Here is a 15,130-nt window from a genome sequence, read left to right on the forward strand (position 1 = left end):
CGCGCAGCTGCCGGCCTCCCTGCAGCCAGAGGCCTGCCGCGGGACTCTGCTCCCCCTCTCTCTTGCCTGCCCGCCTGCCTTCCTGCCAGTCCCGGGCGGGGGCCCTGCTCTTTGATCTTCTGTCAACGGCCCGACAACGACCGCAGCCGCAGGGGGCGCCAGCCGCCCGGCCTCCTTAGCTTAGGCCCCTCCCACCGGCAGCAGCTGCGCCCAACCGGCTGCAAGCCAAAGCCGAGCGCCAGCACCTGCGGGCAGAGGCAAGGGGCAGCTCTCTCTCGGGAGGGAGGGAGGGACGGGGACGCGCGCGCACACACGCCTGCCTGCCTGCCTGCCGAAAAAAAAGAAAGAAAAGGTGGATATACTAAGTTTTTTGGAGGGAAAACGCCCAGCTGTCGAAAGGGGCCCGCCTGCAGGGACGGGGACGGACACGCACGCAAGCAAGCAAGCAAGCAAGCAAGCAAGCAAGCAAGCCACGCCTGCCTCCCTGGGAAAAGGCTGAAAAACCTAAGTTTTTTGGAGGGAAAACGCACGGGAGCCGAAAAGGGGGCCGGCCTGCTTGCCCAGAGAGTCGAGACGCGGGAAAGCGCACAGAGGGAGCACGGGAACCGAGAGGGCGAGAGAGAGACAGAACACAGAGACACACAGATGGGGGACGAGGGACGAGACCCGAGAAGAAGGAGCTCCAGTCCACTTCGCTTGCTTGCTCGCTCGCTCGCTAGCTAGCTAGCTACCTAGCTACCTACGTCTGTCTTTTCACCGCTGAGAGAAGGTGGTGCACCGCTCCCGGAGGCGCTGCAATACCGGGCCGATGCGTGGAGAGGACGGAGCAAGCTCCTGATCCAGCTCCCTGTTCCAAAAATCCGTTTAATATGTGGTCCCCCGATGGGGGACGTATCAGATATTAAACTGATAAGAACAGATACTACACTTGATCTTAGCCAAAAGGCCGAGAAGCGATGCCCACAAAGGCGCGGACCGACGCGCGGGCGTTCCGCTGGCGCACAGTGGCGCAGGCCGACTCCTCTGGAGCCCGGGACCCGCGCAGCTGCCGGCCTCCCTGCAGCCAGAGGCCTGCCGCGGGACTCTGCTCCCCCTCTCTCTTGCCTGCCCGCCTGCCTTCCTGCCAGTCCCGGGCGGGGGCCCTGCTCTTTGATCTTCTGTCAACGGCCCGACAACGACCGCAGCCGCAGGGGGCGCCAGCCGCCCGGCCTCCTTAGCTTAGGCCCCTCCCACCGGCAGCAGCTGCGCCCAACCGGCTGCAAGCCAAAGCCGAGCGCCAGCACCTGCGGGCAGAGGCAAGGGGCAGCTCTCTCTCGGGAGGGAGGGAGGGACGGGGACGCGCGCGCACACACGCCTGCCTGCCTGCCTGCCGAAAAAAAAGAAAGAAAAGGTGGATATACTAAGTTTTTTGGAGGGAAAACGCCCAGCTGTCGAAAGGGGCCCGCCTGCAGGGACGGGGACGGACACGCACGCAAGCAAGCAAGCAAGCAAGCAAGCAAGCAAGCAAGCAAGCAAGCAAGCAAGCCACGCCTGCCTCCCTGGGAAAAGGCTGAAAAACCTAAGTTTTTTGGAGGGAAAACGCACGGGAGCCGAAAAGGGGGCCGGCCTGCTTGCCCAGAGAGTCGAGACGCGGGAAAGCGCACAGAGGGAGCACGGGAACCGAGAGGGCGAGAGAGAGACAGAACACAGAGACACACAGATGGGGGACGAGGGACGAGACCCGAGAAGAAGGAGCTCCAGTCCACTTCGCTTGCTTGCTCGCTCGCTCGCTAGCTAGCTAGCTACCTAGCTACCTACGTCTGTCTTTTCACCGCTGAGAGAAGGTGGTGCACCGCTCCCGGAGGCGCTGCAATACCGGGCCGATGCGTGGAGAGGACGGAGCAAGCTCCTGATCCAGCTCCCTGTTCCAAAAATCCGTTTAATATGTGGTCCCCCGATGGGGGACGTATCAGATATTAAACTGATAAGAACAGATACTACACTTGATCTTAGCCAAAAGGCCGAGAAGCGATGCCCACAAAGGCGCGGACCGACGCGCGGGCGTTCCGCTGGCGCACAGTGGCGCAGGCCGACTCCTCTGGAGCCCGGGACCCGCGCAGCTGCCGGCCTCCCTGCAGCCAGAGGCCTGCCGCGGGACTCTGCTCCCCCTCTCTCTTGCCTGCCCGCCTGCCTTCCTGCCAGTCCCGGGCGGGGGCCCTGCTCTTTGATCTTCTGTCAACGGCCCGACAACGACCGCAGCCGCAGGGGGCGCCAGCCGCCCGGCCTCCTTAGCTTAGGCCCCTCCCACCGGCAGCAGCTGCGCCCAACCGGCTGCAAGCCAAAGCCGAGCGCCAGCACCTGCGGGCAGAGGCAAGGGGCAGCTCTCTCTCGGGAGGGAGGGAGGGACGGGGACGCGCGCGCACACACGCCTGCCTGCCTGCCTGCCGAAAAAAAAGAAAGAAAAGGTGGATATACTAAGTTTTTTGGAGGGAAAACGCCCAGCTGTCGAAAGGGGCCCGCCTGCAGGGACGGGGACGGACACGCACGCAAGCAAGCAAGCAAGCAAGCAAGCAAGCAAGCAAGCCACGCCTGCCTCCCTGGGAAAAGGCTGAAAAACCTAAGTTTTTTGGAGGGAAAACGCACGGGAGCCGAAAAGGGGGCCGGCCTGCTTGCCCAGAGAGTCGAGACGCGGGAAAGCGCACAGAGGGAGCACGGGAACCGAGAGGGCGAGAGAGAGACAGAACACAGAGACACACAGATGGGGGACGAGGGACGAGACCCGAGAAGAAGGAGCTCCAGTCCACTTCGCTTGCTTGCTCGCTCGCTCGCTAGCTAGCTAGCTACCTAGCTACCTACGTCTGTCTTTTCACCGCTGAGAGAAGGTGGTGCACCGCTCCCGGAGGCGCTGCAATACCGGGCCGATGCGTGGAGAGGACGGAGCAAGCTCCTGATCCAGCTCCCTGTTCCAAAAATCCGTTTAATATGTGGTCCCCCGATGGGGGACGTATCAGATATTAAACTGATAAGAACAGATACTACACTTGATCTTAGCCAAAAGGCCGAGAAGCGATGCCCACAAAGGCGCGGACCGACGCGCGGGCGTTCCGCTGGCGCACAGTGGCGCAGGCCGACTCCTCTGGAGCCCGGGACCCGCGCAGCTGCCGGCCTCCCTGCAGCCAGAGGCCTGCCGCGGGACTCTGCTCCCCCTCTCTCTTGCCTGCCCGCCTGCCTTCCTGCCAGTCCCGGGCGGGGGCCCTGCTCTTTGATCTTCTGTCAACGGCCCGACAACGACCGCAGCCGCAGGGGGCGCCAGCCGCCCGGCCTCCTTAGCTTAGGCCCCTCCCACCGGCAGCAGCTGCGCCCAACCGGCTGCAAGCCAAAGCCGAGCGCCAGCACCTGCGGGCAGAGGCAAGGGGCAGCTCTCTCTCGGGAGGGAGGGAGGGACGGGGACGCGCGCGCACACACGCCTGCCTGCCTGCCTGCCGAAAAAAAAGAAAGAAAAGGTGGATATACTAAGTTTTTTGGAGGGAAAACGCCCAGCTGTCGAAAGGGGCCCGCCTGCAGGGACGGGGACGGACACGCACGCAAGCAAGCAAGCAAGCAAGCAAGCAAGCAAGCAAGCCACGCCTGCCTCCCTGGGAAAAGGCTGAAAAACCTAAGTTTTTTGGAGGGAAAACGCACGGGAGCCGAAAAGGGGGCCGGCCTGCTTGCCCAGAGAGTCGAGACGCGGGAAAGCGCACAGAGGGAGCACGGGAACCGAGAGGGCGAGAGAGAGACAGAACACAGAGACACACAGATGGGGGACGAGGGACGAGACCCGAGAAGAAGGAGCTCCAGTCCACTTCGCTTGCTTGCTCGCTCGCTCGCTAGCTAGCTAGCTACCTAGCTACCTACGTCTGTCTTTTCACCGCTGAGAGAAGGTGGTGCACCGCTCCCGGAGGCGCTGCAATACCGGGCCGATGCGTGGAGAGGACGGAGCAAGCTCCTGATCCAGCTCCCTGTTCCAAAAATCCGTTTAATATGTGGTCCCCCGATGGGGGACGTATCAGATATTAAACTGATAAGAACAGATACTACACTTGATCTTAGCCAAAAGGCCGAGAAGCGATGCCCACAAAGGCGCGGACCGACGCGCGGGCGTTCCGCTGGCGCACAGTGGCGCAGGCCGACTCCTCTGGAGCCCGGGACCCGCGCAGCTGCCGGCCTCCCTGCAGCCAGAGGCCTGCCGCGGGACTCTGCTCCCCCTCTCTCTTGCCTGCCCGCCTGCCTTCCTGCCAGTCCCGGGCGGGGGCCCTGCTCTTTGATCTTCTGTCAACGGCCCGACAACGACCGCAGCCGCAGGGGGCGCCAGCCGCCCGGCCTCCTTAGCTTAGGCCCCTCCCACCGGCAGCAGCTGCGCCCAACCGGCTGCAAGCCAAAGCCGAGCGCCAGCACCTGCGGGCAGAGGCAAGGGGCAGCTCTCTCTCGGGAGGGAGGGAGGGACGGGGACGCGCGCGCACACACGCCTGCCTGCCTGCCTGCCGAAAAAAAAGAAAGAAAAGGTGGATATACTAAGTTTTTTGGAGGGAAAACGCCCAGCTGTCGAAAGGGGCCCGCCTGCAGGGACGGGGACGGACACGCACGCAAGCAAGCAAGCAAGCAAGCAAGCAAGCAAGCAAGCCACGCCTGCCTCCCTGGGAAAAGGCTGAAAAACCTAAGTTTTTTGGAGGGAAAACGCACGGGAGCCGAAAAGGGGGCCGGCCTGCTTGCCCAGAGAGTCGAGACGCGGGAAAGCGCACAGAGGGAGCACGGGAACCGAGAGGGCGAGAGAGAGACAGAACACAGAGACACACAGATGGGGGACGAGGGACGAGACCCGAGAAGAAGGAGCTCCAGTCCACTTCGCTTGCTTGCTCGCTCGCTCGCTAGCTAGCTAGCTACCTAGCTACCTACGTCTGTCTTTTCACCGCTGAGAGAAGGTGGTGCACCGCTCCCGGAGGCGCTGCAATACCGGGCCGATGCGTGGAGAGGACGGAGCAAGCTCCTGATCCAGCTCCCTGTTCCAAAAATCCGTTTAATATGTGGTCCCCCGATGGGGGACGTATCAGATATTAAACTGATAAGAACAGATACTACACTTGATCTTAGCCAAAAGGCCGAGAAGCGATGCCCACAAAGGCGCGGACCGACGCGCGGGCGTTCCGCTGGCGCACAGTGGCGCAGGCCGACTCCTCTGGAGCCCGGGACCCGCGCAGCTGCCGGCCTCCCTGCAGCCAGAGGCCTGCCGCGGGACTCTGCTCCCCCTCTCTCTTGCCTGCCCGCCTGCCTTCCTGCCAGTCCCGGGCGGGGGCCCTGCTCTTTGATCTTCTGTCAACGGCCCGACAACGACCGCAGCCGCAGGGGGCGCCAGCCGCCCGGCCTCCTTAGCTTAGGCCCCTCCCACCGGCAGCAGCTGCGCCCAACCGGCTGCAAGCCAAAGCCGAGCGCCAGCACCTGCGGGCAGAGGCAAGGGGCAGCTCTCTCTCGGGAGGGAGGGAGGGACGGGGACGCGCGCGCACACACGCCTGCCTGCCTGCCTGCCGAAAAAAAAGAAAGAAAAGGTGGATATACTAAGTTTTTTGGAGGGAAAACGCCCAGCTGTCGAAAGGGGCCCGCCTGCAGGGACGGGGACGGACACGCACGCAAGCAAGCAAGCAAGCAAGCAAGCAAGCAAGCAAGCCACGCCTGCCTCCCTGGGAAAAGGCTGAAAAACCTAAGTTTTTTGGAGGGAAAACGCACGGGAGCCGAAAAGGGGGCCGGCCTGCTTGCCCAGAGAGTCGAGACGCGGGAAAGCGCACAGAGGGAGCACGGGAACCGAGAGGGCGAGAGAGAGACAGAACACAGAGACACACAGATGGGGGACGAGGGACGAGACCCGAGAAGAAGGAGCTCCAGTCCACTTCGCTTGCTTGCTCGCTCGCTCGCTAGCTAGCTAGCTACCTAGCTACCTACGTCTGTCTTTTCACCGCTGAGAGAAGGTGGTGCACCGCTCCCGGAGGCGCTGCAATACCGGGCCGATGCGTGGAGAGGACGGAGCAAGCTCCTGATCCAGCTCCCTGTTCCAAAAATCCGTTTAATATGTGGTCCCCCGATGGGGGACGTATCAGATATTAAACTGATAAGAACAGATACTACACTTGATCTTAGCCAAAAGGCCGAGAAGCGATGCCCACAAAGGCGCGGACCGACGCGCGGGCGTTCCGCTGGCGCACAGTGGCGCAGGCCGACTCCTCTGGAGCCCGGGACCCGCGCAGCTGCCGGCCTCCCTGCAGCCAGAGGCCTGCCGCGGGACTCTGCTCCCCCTCTCTCTTGCCTGCCCGCCTGCCTTCCTGCCAGTCCCGGGCGGGGGCCCTGCTCTTTGATCTTCTGTCAACGGCCCGACAACGACCGCAGCCGCAGGGGGCGCCAGCCGCCCGGCCTCCTTAGCTTAGGCCCCTCCCACCGGCAGCAGCTGCGCCCAACCGGCTGCAAGCCAAAGCCGAGCGCCAGCACCTGCGGGCAGAGGCAAGGGGCAGCTCTCTCTCGGGAGGGAGGGAGGGACGGGGACGCGCGCGCACACACGCCTGCCTGCCTGCCTGCCGAAAAAAAAGAAAGAAAAGGTGGATATACTAAGTTTTTTGGAGGGAAAACGCCCAGCTGTCGAAAGGGGCCCGCCTGCAGGGACGGGGACGGACACGCACGCAAGCAAGCAAGCAAGCAAGCAAGCAAGCAAGCAAGCCACGCCTGCCTCCCTGGGAAAAGGCTGAAAAACCTAAGTTTTTTGGAGGGAAAACGCACGGGAGCCGAAAAGGGGGCCGGCCTGCTTGCCCAGAGAGTCGAGACGCGGGAAAGCGCACAGAGGGAGCACGGGAACCGAGAGGGCGAGAGAGAGACAGAACACAGAGACACACAGATGGGGGACGAGGGACGAGACCCGAGAAGAAGGAGCTCCAGTCCACTTCGCTTGCTTGCTCGCTCGCTCGCTAGCTAGCTAGCTACCTAGCTACCTACGTCTGTCTTTTCACCGCTGAGAGAAGGTGGTGCACCGCTCCCGGAGGCGCTGCAATACCGGGCCGATGCGTGGAGAGGACGGAGCAAGCTCCTGATCCAGCTCCCTGTTCCAAAAATCCGTTTAATATGTGGTCCCCCGATGGGGGACGTATCAGATATTAAACTGATAAGAACAGATACTACACTTGATCTTAGCCAAAAGGCCGAGAAGCGATGCCCACAAAGGCGCGGACCGACGCGCGGGCGTTCCGCTGGCGCACAGTGGCGCAGGCCGACTCCTCTGGAGCCCGGGACCCGCGCAGCTGCCGGCCTCCCTGCAGCCAGAGGCCTGCCGCGGGACTCTGCTCCCCCTCTCTCTTGCCTGCCCGCCTGCCTTCCTGCCAGTCCCGGGCGGGGGCCCTGCTCTTTGATCTTCTGTCAACGGCCCGACAACGACCGCAGCCGCAGGGGGCGCCAGCCGCCCGGCCTCCTTAGCTTAGGCCCCTCCCACCGGCAGCAGCTGCGCCCAACCGGCTGCAAGCCAAAGCCGAGCGCCAGCACCTGCGGGCAGAGGCAAGGGGCAGCTCTCTCTCGGGAGGGAGGGAGGGACGGGGACGCGCGCGCACACACGCCTGCCTGCCTGCCTGCCGAAAAAAAAGAAAGAAAAGGTGGATATACTAAGTTTTTTGGAGGGAAAACGCCCAGCTGTCGAAAGGGGCCCGCCTGCAGGGACGGGGACGGACACGCACGCAAGCAAGCAAGCAAGCAAGCAAGCAAGCAAGCAAGCCACGCCTGCCTCCCTGGGAAAAGGCTGAAAAACCTAAGTTTTTTGGAGGGAAAACGCACGGGAGCCGAAAAGGGGGCCGGCCTGCTTGCCCAGAGAGTCGAGACGCGGGAAAGCGCACAGAGGGAGCACGGGAACCGAGAGGGCGAGAGAGAGACAGAACACAGAGACACACAGATGGGGGACGAGGGACGAGACCCGAGAAGAAGGAGCTCCAGTCCACTTCGCTTGCTTGCTCGCTCGCTCGCTAGCTAGCTAGCTACCTAGCTACCTACGTCTGTCTTTTCACCGCTGAGAGAAGGTGGTGCACCGCTCCCGGAGGCGCTGCAATACCGGGCCGATGCGTGGAGAGGACGGAGCAAGCTCCTGATCCAGCTCCCTGTTCCAAAAATCCGTTTAATATGTGGTCCCCCGATGGGGGACGTATCAGATATTAAACTGATAAGAACAGATACTACACTTGATCTTAGCCAAAAGGCCGAGAAGCGATGCCCACAAAGGCGCGGACCGACGCGCGGGCGTTCCGCTGGCGCACAGTGGCGCAGGCCGACTCCTCTGGAGCCCGGGACCCGCGCAGCTGCCGGCCTCCCTGCAGCCAGAGGCCTGCCGCGGGACTCTGCTCCCCCTCTCTCTTGCCTGCCCGCCTGCCTTCCTGCCAGTCCCGGGCGGGGGCCCTGCTCTTTGATCTTCTGTCAACGGCCCGACAACGACCGCAGCCGCAGGGGGCGCCAGCCGCCCGGCCTCCTTAGCTTAGGCCCCTCCCACCGGCAGCAGCTGCGCCCAACCGGCTGCAAGCCAAAGCCGAGCGCCAGCACCTGCGGGCAGAGGCAAGGGGCAGCTCTCTCTCGGGAGGGAGGGAGGGACGGGGACGCGCGCGCACACACGCCTGCCTGCCTGCCTGCCGAAAAAAAAGAAAGAAAAGGTGGATATACTAAGTTTTTTGGAGGGAAAACGCCCAGCTGTCGAAAGGGGCCCGCCTGCAGGGACGGGGACGGACACGCACGCAAGCAAGCAAGCAAGCAAGCAAGCAAGCAAGCAAGCCACGCCTGCCTCCCTGGGAAAAGGCTGAAAAACCTAAGTTTTTTGGAGGGAAAACGCACGGGAGCCGAAAAGGGGGCCGGCCTGCTTGCCCAGAGAGTCGAGACGCGGGAAAGCGCACAGAGGGAGCACGGGAACCGAGAGGGCGAGAGAGAGACAGAACACAGAGACACACAGATGGGGGACGAGGGACGAGACCCGAGAAGAAGGAGCTCCAGTCCACTTCGCTTGCTTGCTCGCTCGCTCGCTAGCTAGCTAGCTACCTAGCTACCTACGTCTGTCTTTTCACCGCTGAGAGAAGGTGGTGCACCGCTCCCGGAGGCGCTGCAATACCGGGCCGATGCGTGGAGAGGACGGAGCAAGCTCCTGATCCAGCTCCCTGTTCCAAAAATCCGTTTAATATGTGGTCCCCCGATGGGGGACGTATCAGATATTAAACTGATAAGAACAGATACTACACTTGATCTTAGCCAAAAGGCCGAGAAGCGATGCCCACAAAGGCGCGGACCGACGCGCGGGCGTTCCGCTGGCGCACAGTGGCGCAGGCCGACTCCTCTGGAGCCCGGGACCCGCGCAGCTGCCGGCCTCCCTGCAGCCAGAGGCCTGCCGCGGGACTCTGCTCCCCCTCTCTCTTGCCTGCCCGCCTGCCTTCCTGCCAGTCCCGGGCGGGGGCCCTGCTCTTTGATCTTCTGTCAACGGCCCGACAACGACCGCAGCCGCAGGGGGCGCCAGCCGCCCGGCCTCCTTAGCTTAGGCCCCTCCCACCGGCAGCAGCTGCGCCCAACCGGCTGCAAGCCAAAGCCGAGCGCCAGCACCTGCGGGCAGAGGCAAGGGGCAGCTCTCTCTCGGGAGGGAGGGAGGGACGGGGACGCGCGCGCACACACGCCTGCCTGCCTGCCTGCCGAAAAAAAAGAAAGAAAAGGTGGATATACTAAGTTTTTTGGAGGGAAAACGCCCAGCTGTCGAAAGGGGCCCGCCTGCAGGGACGGGGACGGACACGCACGCAAGCAAGCAAGCAAGCAAGCAAGCAAGCAAGCAAGCCACGCCTGCCTCCCTGGGAAAAGGCTGAAAAACCTAAGTTTTTTGGAGGGAAAACGCACGGGAGCCGAAAAGGGGGCCGGCCTGCTTGCCCAGAGAGTCGAGACGCGGGAAAGCGCACAGAGGGAGCACGGGAACCGAGAGGGCGAGAGAGAGACAGAACACAGAGACACACAGATGGGGGACGAGGGACGAGACCCGAGAAGAAGGAGCTCCAGTCCACTTCGCTTGCTTGCTCGCTCGCTCGCTAGCTAGCTAGCTACCTAGCTACCTACGTCTGTCTTTTCACCGCTGAGAGAAGGTGGTGCACCGCTCCCGGAGGCGCTGCAATACCGGGCCGATGCGTGGAGAGGACGGAGCAAGCTCCTGATCCAGCTCCCTGTTCCAAAAATCCGTTTAATATGTGGTCCCCCGATGGGGGACGTATCAGATATTAAACTGATAAGAACAGATACTACACTTGATCTTAGCCAAAAGGCCGAGAAGCGATGCCCACAAAGGCGCGGACCGACGCGCGGGCGTTCCGCTGGCGCACAGTGGCGCAGGCCGACTCCTCTGGAGCCCGGGACCCGCGCAGCTGCCGGCCTCCCTGCAGCCAGAGGCCTGCCGCGGGACTCTGCTCCCCCTCTCTCTTGCCTGCCCGCCTGCCTTCCTGCCAGTCCCGGGCGGGGGCCCTGCTCTTTGATCTTCTGTCAACGGCCCGACAACGACCGCAGCCGCAGGGGGCGCCAGCCGCCCGGCCTCCTTAGCTTAGGCCCCTCCCACCGGCAGCAGCTGCGCCCAACCGGCTGCAAGCCAAAGCCGAGCGCCAGCACCTGCGGGCAGAGGCAAGGGGCAGCTCTCTCTCGGGAGGGAGGGAGGGACGGGGACGCGCGCGCACACACGCCTGCCTGCCTGCCTGCCGAAAAAAAAGAAAGAAAAGGTGGATATACTAAGTTTTTTGGAGGGAAAACGCCCAGCTGTCGAAAGGGGCCCGCCTGCAGGGACGGGGACGGACACGCACGCAAGCAAGCAAGCAAGCAAGCAAGCAAGCAAGCAAGCCACGCCTGCCTCCCTGGGAAAAGGCTGAAAAACCTAAGTTTTTTGGAGGGAAAACGCACGGGAGCCGAAAAGGGGGCCGGCCTGCTTGCCCAGAGAGTCGAGACGCGGGAAAGCGCACAGAGGGAGCACGGGAACCGAGAGGGCGAGAGAGAGACAGAACACAGAGACACACAGATGGGGGACGAGGGACGAGACCCGAGAAGAAGGAGCTCCAGTCCACTTCGCTTGCTTGCTCGCTCGCTCGCTAGCTAGCTAGCTACCTAGCTACCTACGTCTGTCTTTTCACCGCTGAGAGAAGGTGGTGCACCGCTCCCGGAGGCGCTGCAATACCGGGCCGATGCGTGGAGAGGACGGAGCAAGCTCCTGATCCAGCTCCCTGTTCCAAAAATCCGTTTAATATGTGGTCCCCCGATGGGGGACGTATCAGATATTAAACTGATAAGAACAGATACTACACTTGATCTTAGCCAAAAGGCCGAGAAGCGATGCCCACAAAGGCGCGGACCGACGCGCGGGCGTTCCGCTGGCGCACAGTGGCGCAGGCCGACTCCTCTGGAGCCCGGGACCCGCGCAGCTGCCGGCCTCCCTGCAGCCAGAGGCCTGCCGCGGGACTCTGCTCCCCCTCTCTCTTGCCTGCCCGCCTGCCTTCCTGCCAGTCCCGGGCGGGGGCCCTGCTCTTTGATCTTCTGTCAACGGCCCGACAACGACCGCAGCCGCAGGGGGCGCCAGCCGCCCGGCCTCCTTAGCTTAGGCCCCTCCCACCGGCAGCAGCTGCGCCCAACCGGCTGCAAGCCAAAGCCGAGCGCCAGCACCTGCGGGCAGAGGCAAGGGGCAGCTCTCTCTCGGGAGGGAGGGAGGGACGGGGACGCGCGCGCACACACGCCTGCCTGCCTGCCTGCCGAAAAAAAAGAAAGAAAAGGTGGATATACTAAGTTTTTTGGAGGGAAAACGCCCAGCTGTCGAAAGGGGCCCGCCTGCAGGGACGGGGACGGACACGCACGCAAGCAAGCAAGCAAGCAAGCAAGCAAGCAAGCAAGCCACGCCTGCCTCCCTGGGAAAAGGCTGAAAAACCTAAGTTTTTTGGAGGGAAAACGCACGGGAGCCGAAAAGGGGGCCGGCCTGCTTGCCCAGAGAGTCGAGACGCGGGAAAGCGCACAGAGGGAGCACGGGAACCGAGAGGGCGAGAGAGAGACAGAACACAGAGACACACAGATGGGGGACGAGGGACGAGACCCGAGAAGAAGGAGCTCCAGTCCACTTCGCTTGCTTGCTCGCTCGCTCGCTAGCTAGCTAGCTACCTAGCTACCTACGTCTGTCTTTTCACCGCTGAGAGAAGGTGGTGCACCGCTCCCGGAGGCGCTGCAATACCGGGCCGATGCGTGGAGAGGACGGAGCAAGCTCCTGATCCAGCTCCCTGTTCCAAAAATCCGTTTAATATGTGGTCCCCCGATGGGGGACGTATCAGATATTAAACTGATAAGAACAGATACTACACTTGATCTTAGCCAAAAGGCCGAGAAGCGATGCCCACAAAGGCGCGGACCGACGCGCGGGCGTTCCGCTGGCGCACAGTGGCGCAGGCCGACTCCTCTGGAGCCCGGGACCCGCGCAGCTGCCGGCCTCCCTGCAGCCAGAGGCCTGCCGCGGGACTCTGCTCCCCCTCTCTCTTGCCTGCCCGCCTGCCTTCCTGCCAGTCCCGGGCGGGGGCCCTGCTCTTTGATCTTCTGTCAACGGCCCGACAACGACCGCAGCCGCAGGGGGCGCCAGCCGCCCGGCCTCCTTAGCTTAGGCCCCTCCCACCGGCAGCAGCTGCGCCCAACCGGCTGCAAGCCAAAGCCGAGCGCCAGCACCTGCGGGCAGAGGCAAGGGGCAGCTCTCTCTCGGGAGGGAGGGAGGGACGGGGACGCGCGCGCACACACGCCTGCCTGCCTGCCTGCCGAAAAAAAAGAAAGAAAAGGTGGATATACTAAGTTTTTTGGAGGGAAAACGCCCAGCTGTCGAAAGGGGCCCGCCTGCAGGGACGGGGACGGACACGCACGCAAGCAAGCAAGCAAGCAAGCAAGCAAGCAAGCAAGCCACGCCTGCCTCCCTGGGAAAAGGCTGAAAAACCTAAGTTTTTTGGAGGGAAAACGCACGGGAGCCGAAAAGGGGGCCGGCCTGCTTGCCCAGAGAGTCGAGACGCGGGAAAGCGCACAGAGGGAGCACGGGAACCGAGAGGGCGAGAGAGAGACAGAACACAGAGACACACAGATGGGGGACGAGGGACGAGACCCGAGAAGAAGGAGCTCCAGTCCACTTCGCTTGCTTGCTCGCTCGCTCGCTAGCTAGCTAGCTACCTAGCTACCTACGTCTGTCTTTTCACCGCTGAGAGAAGGTGGTGCACCGCTCCCGGAGGCGCTGCAATACCGGGCCGATGCGTGGAGAGGACGGAGCAAGCTCCTGATCCAGCTCCCTGTTCCAAAAATCCGTTTAATATGTGGTCCCCCGATGGGGGACGTATCAGATATTAAACTGATAAGAACAGATACTACACTTGATCTTAGCCAAAAGGCCGAGAAGCGATGCCCACAAAGGCGCGGACCGACGCGCGGGCGTTCCGCTGGCGCACAGTGGCGCAGGCCGACTCCTCTGGAGCCCGGGACCCGCGCAGCTGCCGGCCTCCCTGCAGCCAGAGGCCTGCCGCGGGACTCTGCTCCCCCTCTCTCTTGCCTGCCCGCCTGCCTTCCTGCCAGTCCCGGGCGGGGGCCCTGCTCTTTGATCTTCTGTCAACGGCCCGACAACGACCGCAGCCGCAGGGGGCGCCAGCCGCCCGGCCTCCTTAGCTTAGGCCCCTCCCACCGGCAGCAGCTGCGCCCAACCGGCTGCAAGCCAAAGCCGAGCGCCAGCACCTGCGGGCAGAGGCAAGGGGCAGCTCTCTCTCGGGAGGGAGGGAGGGACGGGGACGCGCGCGCACACACGCCTGCCTGCCTGCCTGCCGAAAAAAAAGAAAGAAAAGGTGGATATACTAAGTTTTTTGGAGGGAAAACGCCCAGCTGTCGAAAGGGGCCCGCCTGCAGGGACGGGGACGGACACGCACGCAAGCAAGCAAGCAAGCAAGCAAGCAAGCAAGCCACGCCTGCCTCCCTGGGAAAAGGCTGAAAAACCTAAGTTTTTTGGAGGGAAAACGCACGGGAGCCGAAAAGGATTCCTCTCTGCTGCAGTGGTAACACGGGTAAAAACTAGCGGCGTTCAATCGGGCACTCCCCTGCCTCCCATTGGAATGACTCGGATCTGCACTCAAGTGAAATGCTGGGGAAAAGCCCTCAGAAATCTCCATGTCTGTTGGACACGAGCCTCTGGGGAATTTATTTTTATGACAGTATTGCTGCTGCACTACGGTTCAACCTGCCGTCTTGGTGAAACCTCAGTGTTTTCACTATCCATGCATGATGATGCCCCACAGTAGCGCAGACACCCCGGAGCCGCTGGGGTCGCCCTGCCCGCCCCGGCCGCTGGGGTCAAGGTTCAGGTTTTTCGGCAGCCTCACCCCGCCGGCGCCATGACGAGCTCACTATAGCGCTGCCCTGCTCTCCGCGGCAACACTACCTCCATCCTCAGCAGCCGCAGGTGCCGCACAGCTGGGCTCGACACCTCAGCCCAGCCTCAGGACAGGAGACTGGGCAGTCAGATCGCCGCCATTCACACCCACCAGCGCCTCGGCTGCTGCGCTGATGAAGACCCGGAGAGCCAGCCACTCCGCGGTCCAGCTCGGTGCTGATTAAACCACTGGTGCTTACTGTGTGCTTCTCTTATTAGGACCGATTAAAACCCCTTTATTCACAGATAAGTGCGGTCAGCTAGCCACACTCTTGCGCGCAAACTGGGTTCTGGCGGTTAAAACCGTCCTGGGTTACATGGCGTGACTACTGTGAGCTGTGCCAGCCTGCATCATGTTGAATTAACACTCAGCGGAATTTTTCACCTTAGAGCTTTTTACTGCTTCGATCATAACAGGCAGCTGCAACTACTGCTGCTATTAAAACAATGATACAGGTGCAAAATGAGCCCTTCGCATCGCTCTCGGTTCAAAGAGCACAGCTTTCTAACACAAACACAACAACCACCGAATAACCACATTGCGCGTTTTGTAATAAACACATTTTTGAACTAAAAACAGCCAACAGGTGTAAAAGACTAAACGTTAACGTTATGCTGTACACTGATTAGACCCTGATTGAACCGTCTCACTTCATTATTTTACATAACCAAAACCTTTACAGAAAA

At 62.1% G+C, this 15,130-nt stretch overlaps 13 non-coding genes across 13 annotated transcripts; all 13 read right to left on the minus strand.

Annotated features, from left to right (window-relative positions):
- Nucleotides 1–767: 767 nt before the first annotated feature.
- On the minus strand, nucleotides 768–958 carry LOC148647966 (U2 spliceosomal RNA). Its single transcript, XR_015927486.1, has one exon. It is a non-coding gene; the product is annotated as a U2 spliceosomal RNA (small nuclear RNA).
- An 863-nt stretch (nucleotides 959–1,821) lies between these two features.
- Nucleotides 1,822–2,012, minus strand: LOC148647967 (U2 spliceosomal RNA). Its single transcript, XR_015927487.1, has one exon. It is a non-coding gene; the product is annotated as a U2 spliceosomal RNA (small nuclear RNA).
- Nucleotides 2,013–2,859: 847 nt separating this feature from the next.
- Nucleotides 2,860–3,050, minus strand: LOC148647968 (U2 spliceosomal RNA). Its single transcript, XR_015927488.1, has one exon. It is a non-coding gene; the product is annotated as a U2 spliceosomal RNA (small nuclear RNA).
- An 847-nt stretch (nucleotides 3,051–3,897) lies between these two features.
- LOC148647969 (U2 spliceosomal RNA) lies at nucleotides 3,898–4,088 on the minus strand. Its single transcript, XR_015927489.1, has one exon. It is a non-coding gene; the product is annotated as a U2 spliceosomal RNA (small nuclear RNA).
- An 847-nt stretch (nucleotides 4,089–4,935) lies between these two features.
- LOC148647970 (U2 spliceosomal RNA) lies at nucleotides 4,936–5,126 on the minus strand. The gene has a single exon (XR_015927490.1). It is a non-coding gene; the product is annotated as a U2 spliceosomal RNA (small nuclear RNA).
- Nucleotides 5,127–5,973: 847 nt separating this feature from the next.
- On the minus strand, nucleotides 5,974–6,164 carry LOC148647971 (U2 spliceosomal RNA). The gene has a single exon (XR_015927491.1). It is a non-coding gene; the product is annotated as a U2 spliceosomal RNA (small nuclear RNA).
- Nucleotides 6,165–7,011: 847 nt separating this feature from the next.
- On the minus strand, nucleotides 7,012–7,202 carry LOC148647972 (U2 spliceosomal RNA). The gene has a single exon (XR_015927492.1). It is a non-coding gene; the product is annotated as a U2 spliceosomal RNA (small nuclear RNA).
- Nucleotides 7,203–8,049: 847 nt separating this feature from the next.
- LOC148647973 (U2 spliceosomal RNA) lies at nucleotides 8,050–8,240 on the minus strand. Its single transcript, XR_015927493.1, has one exon. It is a non-coding gene; the product is annotated as a U2 spliceosomal RNA (small nuclear RNA).
- Nucleotides 8,241–9,087: 847 nt separating this feature from the next.
- On the minus strand, nucleotides 9,088–9,278 carry LOC148647974 (U2 spliceosomal RNA). Its single transcript, XR_015927494.1, has one exon. It is a non-coding gene; the product is annotated as a U2 spliceosomal RNA (small nuclear RNA).
- Nucleotides 9,279–10,125: 847 nt separating this feature from the next.
- Nucleotides 10,126–10,316, minus strand: LOC148647975 (U2 spliceosomal RNA). Its single transcript, XR_015927495.1, has one exon. It is a non-coding gene; the product is annotated as a U2 spliceosomal RNA (small nuclear RNA).
- An 847-nt stretch (nucleotides 10,317–11,163) lies between these two features.
- On the minus strand, nucleotides 11,164–11,354 carry LOC148647976 (U2 spliceosomal RNA). Its single transcript, XR_015927496.1, has one exon. It is a non-coding gene; the product is annotated as a U2 spliceosomal RNA (small nuclear RNA).
- An 847-nt stretch (nucleotides 11,355–12,201) lies between these two features.
- On the minus strand, nucleotides 12,202–12,392 carry LOC148647977 (U2 spliceosomal RNA). The gene has a single exon (XR_015927497.1). It is a non-coding gene; the product is annotated as a U2 spliceosomal RNA (small nuclear RNA).
- Nucleotides 12,393–13,239: 847 nt separating this feature from the next.
- On the minus strand, nucleotides 13,240–13,430 carry LOC148647978 (U2 spliceosomal RNA). The gene has a single exon (XR_015927498.1). It is a non-coding gene; the product is annotated as a U2 spliceosomal RNA (small nuclear RNA).
- Between the last annotated feature and the right edge of the window lie 1,700 nt (nucleotides 13,431–15,130).

The sequence above is a fragment of the Lepisosteus platostomus genome, chromosome 15 (genome assembly GCF_059453375.1).
Source record: "Lepisosteus platostomus isolate fLepPlt1 chromosome 15, fLepPlt1.hap1, whole genome shotgun sequence".
NCBI lineage: Eukaryota > Metazoa > Chordata > Actinopteri > Semionotiformes > Lepisosteidae > Lepisosteus > Lepisosteus platostomus.